The 12,705-nt window shown below is 43.2% G+C and overlaps 1 pseudogene; it reads right to left on the reverse strand.

Moving 5' to 3' along the window:
- Window positions 1–3,505: 3,505 nt before the first annotated feature.
- Window positions 3,506–12,705, reverse strand: part of LOC113196774 (uncharacterized) — a 60,393-nt pseudogene continuing 51,193 nt past the window's right edge.

Raw genomic sequence — 12,705 nt, forward strand, 5'->3', positions numbered from 1 at the left:
TATGTACCCCCATTACTGCTCTGTGAGCAGGATCACGAGGATGCAGTCAGTCCCTAGAGGAGGAACAGGAGGCTCAGAGGGCTAGGTCAGTTTCTGGAGCAATCACAGTTGATACGGACTGCATGACCTTTCACTCTCCCTCCACCCGATTGTGGAAGTTTAGAATTTTCTGGAAGTCCATTGTTGACTTCTGGGTTCTGAGATGCAAGGAAACCCTCCTAGATGAGGGGCCTCCACTGCCTGCCCGTGATGGTGAAATATATTACCCGCGAGCTCTCTGCTGGACCTTGGTGATAAATCACATTTATAGCCTCATGTCCAGTGACCCTATGAATAAATGACAGCATCAAATTTTCCATTATAAATCCCTAATGCATGCATTCACTTTCAGAAGAGAAAGCTGGCTTTTGGCTCAGAATAGGGTCTCAAAGATCAGACATTGGAAAATTCTCTTCTAGAAGACTAGAGAATAATAATGGCCTAGTGCTCACTAGAACTCCCAGCTCAGGGTGTCAGGACAGTGGGTTAGAGTTCACCTTTTGCTCTTGTCACCCCCAGGCACTGAGAGAGAACACTGGCTGCCATCTGATAGCTAGTTTCCTTGGACTGGGTCTGATACACACACGTATTTACATTGTCTTGACTAAACTCTTCAAGATACCATACTTCTCCCATGTTACCTAGGAGAGAACTGAGGTTTGGGGAGGAGCAGTACTTTGCTCAAAGTCAGAGCTAATCAGAGTAGGATCTAAGACTTGGTCAGGTCTGGCTCTGAAGGATGCACTTCATCCACCAAACCTTGAAACTTCCCTGAAAATCTGTTGATTTTCTGTGCCTTTTGGATAGTTTCAAGTTCTCCATAAAGGTCACAGGTACTTGGAGGGAAGGGAACTAACATTTATTGAGTGTCTACTATGTACTTTCCACACATTCTTTACTTTTCCTTATGAGAACCCTGTGAAGTAGGTCACAGAGCTACTTCATAAATAAGAACAAACGCTTCAAGGGGGAAAAGGGTTAGAAGCCAGAGAGTTTCAGAATTGCTACAAATTTATTTTTAAACGTATATTTCAAAGGTAAAGATGAGTTTTAATCATGCTGAGTGTAAAAGTTATGGGCTAAAAGTAGTAGATGCATCACCAAGGAAATCCTGAACAGCACATTAAAACCAAACCTAAATTTAAGAGTTCCTGGAGGGTCCCTCGCTGAGCAGTCACTCTCTAAAAGTGAACCAGAATCTCTAGCCGATGAGTGGTTAGCTGCTTGGTGAACAGTCTATGGGCTCCTAGGCTGCCCACACAATTGATGTTTTCTTTATGCCCTAACATTGGTCTCAATTATAAGGAAATTAGAACAATCATAGTCTTTGTGATACAAACTATGTTTCCTGATAAGTGAGTTTCCCATCCTCCAGCCTATGTGGGAAACTACACAGCCATGCTACTCTCTGGGCCTCCACTTCCTGTCTGGAAGCAACCACTTGCTTAATGCTTTGGTCTGAGGCTTGCCACAGGCTTTTCCGGTAGGTGCTTGCCAAAATGGTCTCTGTGTCTCAGTGAGCACTAGTCTCCTGGCGATGTGGAGATGATTTTGAAGGCAGCTTGCCATTTCTGTCTCTGCCCTTTTCCCACTTCACTCATTCATTGCCATTACCCTTTGTCATATGAGTGCCAATTGAAAAGAAGAAGAACAAAAAAAAAAAAAATCCACCCCAAACTCTCTTGCTCTCTCTGCCCTCAAGATAATGTGATTAAATGGGGCAGAACTGGCCGCCAGCTACACCAATAATATCTTGAAATTTTGCTCTTAACCGATTAGAAAACACAATGTCTCCGAAGAGAATGGGCTCATTTATCACATCTCTCCAGAATGTCGGCCCTAGCCTGGGCCATGAGCAGAACTCACTGCAGAGAGAGGACAGGGTGAGGGAAGACCCCACGTGCCTGGTGGAAGCAGAGATTCTGCTTTTTCTACTCAGCAATTAATCTCCTTTGGCTCTGCTAAATTAGAGCACAGGCAGCACAACTCTGGAGTAGAAATACAAGGGGGACTGGGCCCTGGAATGGAACAGACACCAACCTTGCCAAGGACCCTAAAAGTTCCAGAAAGGCCCACACATATGGCCCATCTGTGCTGCTGTGGCACCAGGGGGCCCGAGGCACAGTGGCATCTTGGTGCCTATGCACTTGAGGAACAGGGAGAGGATCCTATTCTCTCGATGTCCACCATTTTTTTCCTGCTTCCTTCATTGTTCTCCGCACCTTTGGGTAAAGAGCACACACATTTGCTAACTTCAGTGTGCCAACTCCCCTTCTGTCTCTGATTGATCCTGTGCCCCGTCTTCCCTCCTTGATTAAGCTTGTTTGCATGGGTTTCTTTTGGCCCTGACACATCATACTGGTTCCAGCCTTCACCTCATGCAATTCCCTGTCTAGTTTATTCTGTCCCTGGGTCATCATGTGCCTGGTTCCTTGTCATTCAGGATGCAAGTCATCTTTGCAGAAAGTCCTCCTGGCCTTGGCTACTTGACATAAGGTACATACTCCCCTGCCAGGCTCAGTATCAGTTCCAGCACTTGCTATCTAAGGTTTTTTTTTTGCTTAATATCTTGCTTGATAGTCTCATCCTTCTAGAACATCAGCTCCTTGAGAGCAGAATTGCCACTGGTTTGTTTGTTGCATACACCCTGCTTCCTTTTTTTGAATACACCCAACATCTAGAATAGTTCCTAGCACAAGCTAGGGCTCAACAACGTCTATTGAATGATTGCATTCTGGGTACAAGGCTGGTTGACATATCTCCAGGTCGGGTGAGACACAGGACCCAGGGCTGGGGTATGACTCAGTGGCAGAGCACTTACCAAGCATGAACCACACCAATGCTCTGGGGTGGACCCCTCACTACCTTTACTTTTTCCTTATGAGAAAAGTAAAGGAGGAGCGAGGATCTAGAGCTACACTAATCTTGCTTAAAGCACTTTCCTCCCTACCCCAAAAGAAGGCTCTGGGTTCCCAGGAAGGATATTCTTGTTAAGGCAGGAGAGTAGAAGATGGAGGCTGGAAGGATGTCTTAGGCCTGTAGAAGACAGAGCAGTAGAGAAACTGTCCGGTTTTGACAGTCGGTCAAGGAAGAATGAAAGAAAATGACTTGGGATTTATGGTAATTTATGGTAATTAGATGTGAAACTTAAGCGTGATTGGACAAAAGTTTTCACTTCATTTGCATGTGGCCCTGCTAATCCACTGGAGCCACGTGCTCATAGACAAACTCAGCCCTACCTACCTCCCATCCTTGCTGGGTGAGCCCGTGGCCCCTGTCTTAGACAGTGTATAAATCGTTTCAATAAATCCTCTTTTCATTGCTGGGCCTGCTTTGTTTAGGAAGTTGCCTGTGGTTCTCCTTTGTTCCTAACATTGCCCTGTTCACTTTCCTCCTCCTCCTCCTTTGTTTTTTTTTGGATTTAATAAAGTTTTATTTTTCCAAATGTACAGTTTATTGGACCTGTTCAGGCATCTTCACCAGAATCTGGGGCATCTCCACCCTTGGTATTTGTGCTATAAATCACTTGAGCTCTGTCCTTTGAAATCAGGTTGGTTAAGTCCTTTCCTGGGGAACTCCTCAAGGGCTTCTCTGGCCAGGGAACCTTGAATCTTCAGTCTCTCAGAGACCACAGCTGGGGTTATAAGGTCGTAGTTGAGAACTTCCATACAAAGTTTGTCCTAAGTAGCTTTGTCAAACAAGGCTAGATTGGTGAACTTTACTTTGGATCACTTCTTGTGTTTGGCTTTGCCCCCAGATTTGCTTACTGGCTTCCTGTCTTTCTTGGGCTACTTTCTGGCATTTTCTTGTCATCTTTGGGTGGCGTTGTGAAGCTTGGAGAGCAGCAACAGCTACTGGAGTCTCATCAAGATGCCTGATAAACAAACAAAAGTCACTCTTCTTCTTACTGCCCCTTGTACTTCCTTTCCTGTGAAGTCAAGTTTCAAGCTTGCTGAATGATTTCCCAGAGAGCTGAGCTGAGAGCCAGGTGGAGCATCCCTAAGTAGTGAGACTTCCCTTTCACTGTCTGTCTTTTTGCTCCAAACATGCGAATGACTGACACATGGTGAGTCTTAGTCCATGACGTGTGGGACAACAGCCTCTTCTTGGTTGTCTGGTCTAGATGTCATTGAGCCTCCTGCCTCCTAAGCATGTGGTTGAACCTGGCTGATCCCAACTTCTCTGAGGTATGGCAACCCAAAGTCCTCCTCCCTGCTGTCTGCACAGTCCATGATTCCTCCCTGTCTTGGCAATCTGGGCATCTGAAGTGGACCTCTGCTCTGCCCCAGCCCTCTAGATGCAGAGCTGTTTCTAAAGCCACCTGCACCCAGCCCTTCCTGTTTTCTGTACACATCCTCTGGCAATTTGGGGTCACGAGGAGGAGGTGTCTTGTTGGCAGCTTACTCCCATCTACCCATTTTCTCCTCTCCCTCCTTTTTTTTGGGTCCCCTCTACTGACCCTTTTAAACCAATACATCTCCCCCTTTGTCTTGTGCATCATAGTTTTGGCCAATACAGGAGGTTCCTTTTTAGATGGATGCCAATTCACCCACAATCAATTTTCCAGATGATCAAAATCCAGATTTATAAAGTGGCATTGTCTATTTCCTGGGGTGTCTATAGGCAAGTTGTATGTCAGGGTTGTGTGCATTTCACGTTCCAGGGGCCGAGCCCAATTCCAGTGACCAATGGGTCATGTATGACATGAGTGGAGCAGAGCTTTGGTTTGGATACGGTTTGGGTGTTTCCCCTAAAGGTTCATGTATTGGGACATGGTGATATTAAGGGGCAGTAGAACATTTAAGAAGTGGGGCAGAGGGGAAGAGGAAGGTGGTAAGGTCTTTGGGGGCATTACCCTGAAAGGAGATTAAGGCTGGACCAATGGAGTGACTTCTTGCAGAGTGAGTTTTATCAAAAGAGAAAGACTGACTCTGCACACTTTCTGGCTCCCTTTCTCTCCATATGACCTCTTCTACATAAGCTTTGTCATGGTTTGGAAGTGAGGTGACCCTTAAAAGCTCATGTGTGAGATGATGCCAGAAGGTTTGCAGGAGAAATGATTGGGTTCTGAGAACCTTAACCCAATAGGTAAATTAATCCCTAGATAAGGATGAATTGAGTGGTCAATGAAGACGGGTGGGGTGTGGCTGGAGGAGGTGAGCATTAGGGGCATGCCTTTGGGGTATATATTTTATATCAGGTGAGTGGAATCTCCCTTTCTCTGCTTTCTGATCATCATGTGAGTTGCTTCCCTCCACCATTCTCTTCTACCATGATGTCCTGCCTCAGCTTGAGCCCCAAGGAATGGAGCCAGCCTTTTATAGACTGAGATCTCTGAAACCATGAGCCCCCAAATAAACTTTTCCTCCTCTAAAATTGTTCTTATCAGGTTTTTTAGTCACAGCAGTGAAAAAGCTGACTAAAACATGCTTCCACCATAAAGCTATCTTCTATGGAGCCTTCACCTGAGCTTAGACTTTCAGCTGCCTCTATAACTATGAATTAAACAAGCCTCTTTTCTTTATAAAGTGTAAGGGTCCTGCGGAGCGTCGGAGAAAGAGACCACACAAGAGACTGGCACCATGCAATTGGCAAAAGGGGATTTATTGGGGATCCATTCCAGCGTGCTAGGGCTCCGTGCTCACTCAAGAAGGGAGAGCAGCCCAGAGCCCAGAGCAGAGGTCAAGCAGAGCTTAAGTACACTTTTTGGAGAGGGTGGGGGCTTTGCATACATCAGAACAAATCATCATGAGGCGTGGGAAAATTGAACAACAACTCTGAGACAGGATTAGTCCATTCATTGGCGGGAACAGTCTGGGCAGGGGTGATTGGTCACTCCTAAGCGGGGTACACATTTAAACTGATTGGTTTTGGGACCTGGATGCTTACGTGCCGAGCTACTTGGAGCCTTTAGCTATTAAACAACCAGGGAACCAGGAGAAATATTTACTGGGCAGTTCAGGTATTGTCCTAACAGCTACAGGGATTACAGGTTCCGGGGGTAGCAGAGGAATTTTAACAATACCTGGTCTTTCACTTTTTAGCCCAAGCCTTGCAATTTAGAGACTTTACAGTGCCCAGTCTTTTACACTTTAACTCAGGCTTTTGCAGCTTAGAATCAGCTTAGAAATTTTACCTTTACAAAAGTATCCAGCCTCAGCTTTTCTGTAATAGCAAAAGAAAGCAGATGAATACAGGTGGTTTAACATCTACTGATTGCTACTGTCTTCTGATTGCATACTTAGGCCCAAGTCAGACTACTGGATTTTATGTCTACAGTTACATAGCACTCCTGTTTCTTTGTGGCAGGCAGAAAACACCATGTACAAACAAAACAAAACAAAAACCCACTATCCATAAAACAGAGAAAACTGAACTAGTGTCAAATGGTGAAAGAACAAAGCCATCGTTTCATGTCTGCAGTATTAAACAGTTCTGACAAGTAACTACCTGTAGTGTGAACCATAATTGAAATATGCATTAATGTAATATCTTAATAATTTTTAAATTTAAGTGATAGAAGGCAGTGCACTGAGTGAAAATAGAAGAGAGAAATTTTGTCCCATAAACAAGGAGGCATTGCACAACACCTGAAATCTGAGAACACAAGACATTCTCATCCCTGCAGATTAAGAAAGCCAAATTATGGAAAAAGTTGCTTCTATACTTAATTTTGGTAGGATGCGGAGAAATGGCATGCCAAATTGCTGAGGATCAGTTTTACAGTGTACGTTTGACAGTTCTGGGCAGATTGGTCATTCAGTGAATTAAACATTCAACAATTTGTGTTTTGGAGAATTAACTTTCTCTGAATCAGCTTTTGGCAAATTTGCTACAGCCCACAGCTCTCTATCCCAAGTGGCTTATTAAGACATTTCTTCTGAGCAAGGACAGTGCAGTCCCTGTAGAGCCATCCTGTGAGAGCAATTTCACCTACTTCTTTAAAGAGCTGGCTTTGCTGTCCTTATTGTTTTTGGCTGATCCCTTATCAGGCTGAACTTGAGCCTTCCTGATGAGGCTTTTTAGAGTTGCGCCCTGGGGACACACACCTCCTGACCTCCGGGGTACTAATGCCTCTCCTGTGAACCTTCTTGTTTTGTAAGATAGCATTCTCTCCTCTTTTACAGGAAACTTGGAATTTTAGGCTGAGAATTTCAATCCTTTTAGCTTCTCATTTGTCCTGAGCCATGGGGTCATATTGGTCTTTTTAAGGAATAAAAACACCTCTTTCCTCGAAGTCTGGGATGGATGCCTTGTCTTATGGGCATTTCCAACCATCCCTATCAAGATCATCTAGCTTGACATTGTCACTTCTCTCTCTCTCTCTCTCTCTCTCTCTCTCTCTCTCTCTCTCTCTCTCTCTTTTTGTGCTGGGGATTGAACCCAGGGCCTTGTGCACGAGAGGCAGGAACTCTACCAACTGAGCTAAAGCCCCAGCCCTTGTTACTTCTTCTTAAGGTGATCACCACTTGGACATAACAGCTTGCTTTTTCTTGCCAATAGGAATTAGATGGCCTGGCTCCTCGTGGACTCCTTTGTCTGCATCAATGTGGCCCTGGCTGGGGCCTTGGATGGAGCCAGGGTTGGGCTTCAGGACAGCAGCTTGGCTGGGTCCCCTCCTGCCCTGTCAGCTAGAAGCCTGTGCTGGGAAAGTCTTTGTTGGAGGGTCCGGCCTGGGGGCCTGCAGGAGGTGACTTTGTTCCTTTCCCTCTGCCCTCCATATCAGGCTGTCCCCTGCCCCTCCTTTAGACCTCCTTCTCTATAGCACCAGGGCTCCCCGGAGCCACCCCTATTGTTAAATACAGACACACCGAGTTTTACAGATGAATAGAATTTAAAGAAAATTCTGCCTATAAATTTCTTCCACTTCATTCAATATTTATAGAGTGCTCACTGTGCGCCCAGCACGGTGTTCCACACTGTGAGAGACACAAGAGAAGACGCTGGATTCAGACCAAGGACAGATGACACTCAGTGGGGACATGAGATGAGTGCACGAGGAAGTGGGACGTGTAGAATGGGAATGGATTCAGAGCCACAGGCAAAGGTATAGAGAGTTTTAATAGGGCGGGCTGGAGGGATCATGGGGCCTCAGTGGAGGAGGGGATTGTATTTAAACTGGATTTTGAATGACAGAAGGAGGAAGGGTCTCCAAACAAACAGGGAAGGGTAGACTGGCCTGAATAATCTTGCAGAGGCAGGAATGAGCATGTCAGGCCCACATGAAGGACAGTGATGGGTGGGAAAGGACCAGGGGGCAGAAAGCAATTTGGCTCTGTGCAAATTGCTCTTTACAGTGATTTGGCAGTAATGATGATTGTGCTGAACATGCATCATTATGTTTTGGCAAATTTTGGTAGCATTTGAACGTATTTAGGTTGGTTTTATAACTATTTGTCTGTCCTTGAGAATTTTCTTGATCTTTTTTTTTTTTTTTCAGAATTTTATTTTCCCTTACAGTTTTTTTTTTCTCCCTATGTATTTAATTTGTAGACATTCAGTCCCTCTTCTGTGCTCTTTATAACAGGGACGATTCGGATCACTGTAAATGCCTAATGGGATTAGCCGGAAAAATCTATGAGACGAAAATGGATGCACATTCCCATGTAAGAAAAGGTCTGGAAGAATAGACTCTAAGGTGGTTTATTGATTGATTGTCTTGGAGTGGGTGGAATTATGGGTAATCTTTCTTTTTCTTTTTGCTTCTCTGTACTTTTACATTTCTTTTACAGGAACAGATTGCATCTGTAAAAGGAAAAACAACCCGAAACCCAATCAGAAAAAATAAATTGCAAAAGGAAATTATATGGAATTTTTCAGGGTTTGGATTTCCTTGTCAAAGTTTTGAATTAATTTAAAGCCAATTATGTTTGCTCTGCTGCTTTGGCCATGCTTTCAGTTTTTGTCCACCATTTGAAGGATTTAAAACTTGCATTCTGGCCAGCTTGCTTCCAGCCAAATTGTTTTCTGCCCAGACCCCAGGGGTTGTGATGGACAGCCGGAGCGAGCAGCCAGGCATGGACAGAGCAGGCGGCCACCTATGTGATGCTATTTGAAAGGCACAGACTTTTCTGTTCAGCCTTAGCAGGACTCAATCTTGCAGTGCATCAGAATCACCAGGGGAGCTTTCAAAATCTACAGTTGCCCAGAGATTCAGATCCATTAGTATTTTGGGGCATTAGTATTTTTAAGAAGTTACCCAGAGGATTCCAATATGTAGCCAGGGATGAGAACCACTGAGATAATATATTTCTTTCTGGCCCTCCTTTCAACCTCACCCCCGAGTTAAACCATTTCTCTTTCTTTTGGGTGAGTTTCTCCAACAGGGCTGAGGAGATGTTTATGTAGAATCATCTGGGAAGCCTGCCCACCATGCAGAGCCTGGGTCTCATTCCAGATCTACTGAATCAACATCTTTGGATACTGGACCCAAGAATCTGAACTTTGATTAGCTCTTCAGTAATTCTCCTGTGCTATCTTTTGAGAATTTGAGAATCAGCTCTAGTCTTGTGCTTTTAACTGGCTCCTACTTCCCTTTTTGTTCCCACTCCATTTCTACATAGAGCAATGATTTTGTCAGTCACTTTTGAAATTAGCGTTTCTAAAGCCCAGATTTACATTGGGTAACCACTTTTCTCCTAGGACAGATTATACCATAATCTAAAGCTGTATAAATTAGGCCGAAATCTATTTTAAGATTAATATATCCATTTTATAATTGAAGCCATCAAAGATATTTATTCATTATAAAAGTAATTATGTACTTATTATAAAAAATTTGGAAATAGGGAAATTTTGGAAAAATTGGAAATTGGGATAATGAAATCACTCTTATTTCTACCACTCAAGGAATACTGTCTATAATTGGATAAATTTCCTTTTTTAATATATAGAACTGCTTTTTTAAAAAACATACTTATACTATAGTGGAAAGTGGGAAATTACAGGCTTTATTTTGATAAATTGACTTCAGTTATTGAAAGTAAGTTATAATTACATTTAACTAGAGGCTTTGTGGAAAATATCCTCTGTTGTGTTATAATTGTTTTTCTCAGTCGCATAGGGGAACCCTCTTACTTCAGTTCCCATCAACATATGGAAGATGAAGAGCAGGGTGGGCTTTTCAGTGACAAGAATCCTCACCATGCCACCAGCAGGTAATGAGAAGAAGGGAAGTTCATCCATTTAATGGTTTAGTTTGATCGGTTTGGACACCATGTTTGTTACAGAAGGCTGGGATTTGTTCTTTTAAGTTATAAAATATGTTGGTTAGGGGAAGTAACTGAATTGCTTGCTTAAGCTGTAAAATGATGTCATCTTATAGGTATTAATTTAAATACTGGTGTATGTACTGAGTGGGTTCTATTGTTGGTTATATATTCTCAGAGGCTTGGTGATTTGTTCATAGAGATAAGCTAACTACAAAAAATAAAAAAACAAAACTCTCTACTTTCAGTTCTTGCTTGTGCTGCATGTCCACTACGGCAGGGGGTCCTGGGTTGGTTCCTCTTCACTCAAAGGTCCAGTGTTCACAGATAGCAACATCTCCATTTGTCAAAACTGGGGAAAGAAAAGATGGAAAACCACACTGGCTCTGTTTGTTTGTGTTATTATTTGGTGCTGGGGATTGAACTTAGGAATTCTTTACCACTAATCTATATACCAAGAACTTTTAATTTTTTTCTTTTTTAAATTTTGAGACAGGGTCTCCCCAAGTTACTGAGGGCCTCACTGAGTTGCTGAGGCTGGCTGCAAATTTGTGATCCTCCTGCCTCAGCCTCCTGGGTTGGTGGGATTACAGGTGTGGGCCACTATGCTAGGCTTACATTGACTTTTAAATACTGATTGTTTAAGTTATTGAAATTATATGACAACAGAATATATTTTGATTCATTGTACACAATCACAGCACAACTCTTCATTTCTCTAGTTGTACATGATGTAGCGTTGCATCATATGTGCATTCATACATGTACCTGGGGTAATGATGTCCATTTCATTTGCCATCTTTCCTAACCACATGTTCTCTCCCCACTTCTCCTTCGCCTTTGCCCAAAGTTCCTCCATTTTCTCCCTCCCCTTATGGATCAGCATCCATTTATCAGCGAGAACATTTGGTCTTTGGTTTTTGGGATTGGCTTACTTTGCTTAGCATGATATTCTCCAACTCTATCCATTTACCCGAAAATGCCATAATTTTATTCTCTTTTAATGCTGAGTAATATTCCATCGTGTAGATGGAATACCACAGTTTCTTTATCCATTCATCTATTGAAGGGCATCTAGGTCACTTCCACAGTTTAGCTATTGTGAATTGAGCTGCTATAAACATTGATGTGGCTGTGTTACTATAGTATGCTGATTTTAAGTCCTTTGGGTATAGACTGAGGAGTGGAATATCTGGGTCAAGTGGTGGTTCCATTCCAAGTTTTCTAAGGAATCTCCATACTGCTTTCCAAATTGGTTGCTTTCCAATTTCCAGTTTCACCAGCAATGTAAATACTGATACTTTATTGACCACAGCAAGTGGATCATGATCTCCACTGTGCTTGGAAGTGGAGGTTGAACCACCTGTCAATAAAAATTAGTATGTTTACTACTCTAGGGCCTCACTGTCTGTACAGACTGCAGATAACTACAGTGCCTCTGGAAGGCTCAAGTCCGTAAGTGCCAATGCTTGTTCTGTATTTGGGGTTCATTCCTGTCTTTTTAATTTAATTTCTTCATAAGGGACTTGGTGTGTTTTAAACATCATCACCTTCCTGACCATGTTTTGTCAAATGTCAATATCCTTCCAAGTAACTATGAAAGTTACTTCTCCCTGAAACAGAAGGGAGTCCCGAGAAAGGGGTGTTAGTCAGGAAAATATGGACAGCGATGTGGTAACTGGAAGTGGCTTCTCCTTTTCTCTGCCTACTCAGAAAAGTCATGATTAGTTGTTAATTTCCCTCCAGCTTTCTGGATCCCTTGGTACTTTTCAGATTTTTCTATCCACATCTAACTGATCTCACCCCTGCTCCAGCAATGGAAAGAAAATCCAGGGGGAAGATAATTTTTTAAAAAAGAGAATCATGCAATGACATCACTTCTATGTACTGTCTGAAACAGCTGGTCTCGGGGAGATTAAGAGGGGATCAGTGGTTTCTGGAGGCAGGGAGAATGGGGATGAGGAGGGGGTGGAAAGAGGCTGGTTGATGGGTGCTGGGTTCCAGTTGTGTGGGAGAAGTGAGTTCTGGTGTTCTGTTGCACAGCAGGGTGATCACAGAGGATGAGAGTGTATTGCATAATTTAGAAAAGCTTGATGAGGGGATTTTGGATATTTTAATCATACCCAGATGATGAGTAATTGAGGAGATAGATATACTTATCTTGATTTGAAAACTACAGGATGTTATGTGTATTGAAGCATTACATAGTATCCAATAAATGTGCACAACTTTTATGTGTCAATTGAAAAAAAATGAAACAAAAAGAAACATGCAATCATTTCATCCCTGAGTCTCATTCTCACAGGGAGCTGTGATCACTCATCCTAGCTGAAGACACCCCACTTGGCCTCAGAGAGTGACGACCTACCTGACTTCTACTTCAAATTCATGAGTATTCATGGGACTTTTGCTAGATGCGCCATTTTGCTGGGGAGGGGTCTTAGATGGTGAAGAATCG

This window comes from Urocitellus parryii, chromosome 1 (assembly GCF_045843805.1).
Source record: "Urocitellus parryii isolate mUroPar1 chromosome 1, mUroPar1.hap1, whole genome shotgun sequence".
NCBI lineage: Eukaryota > Metazoa > Chordata > Mammalia > Rodentia > Sciuridae > Urocitellus > Urocitellus parryii.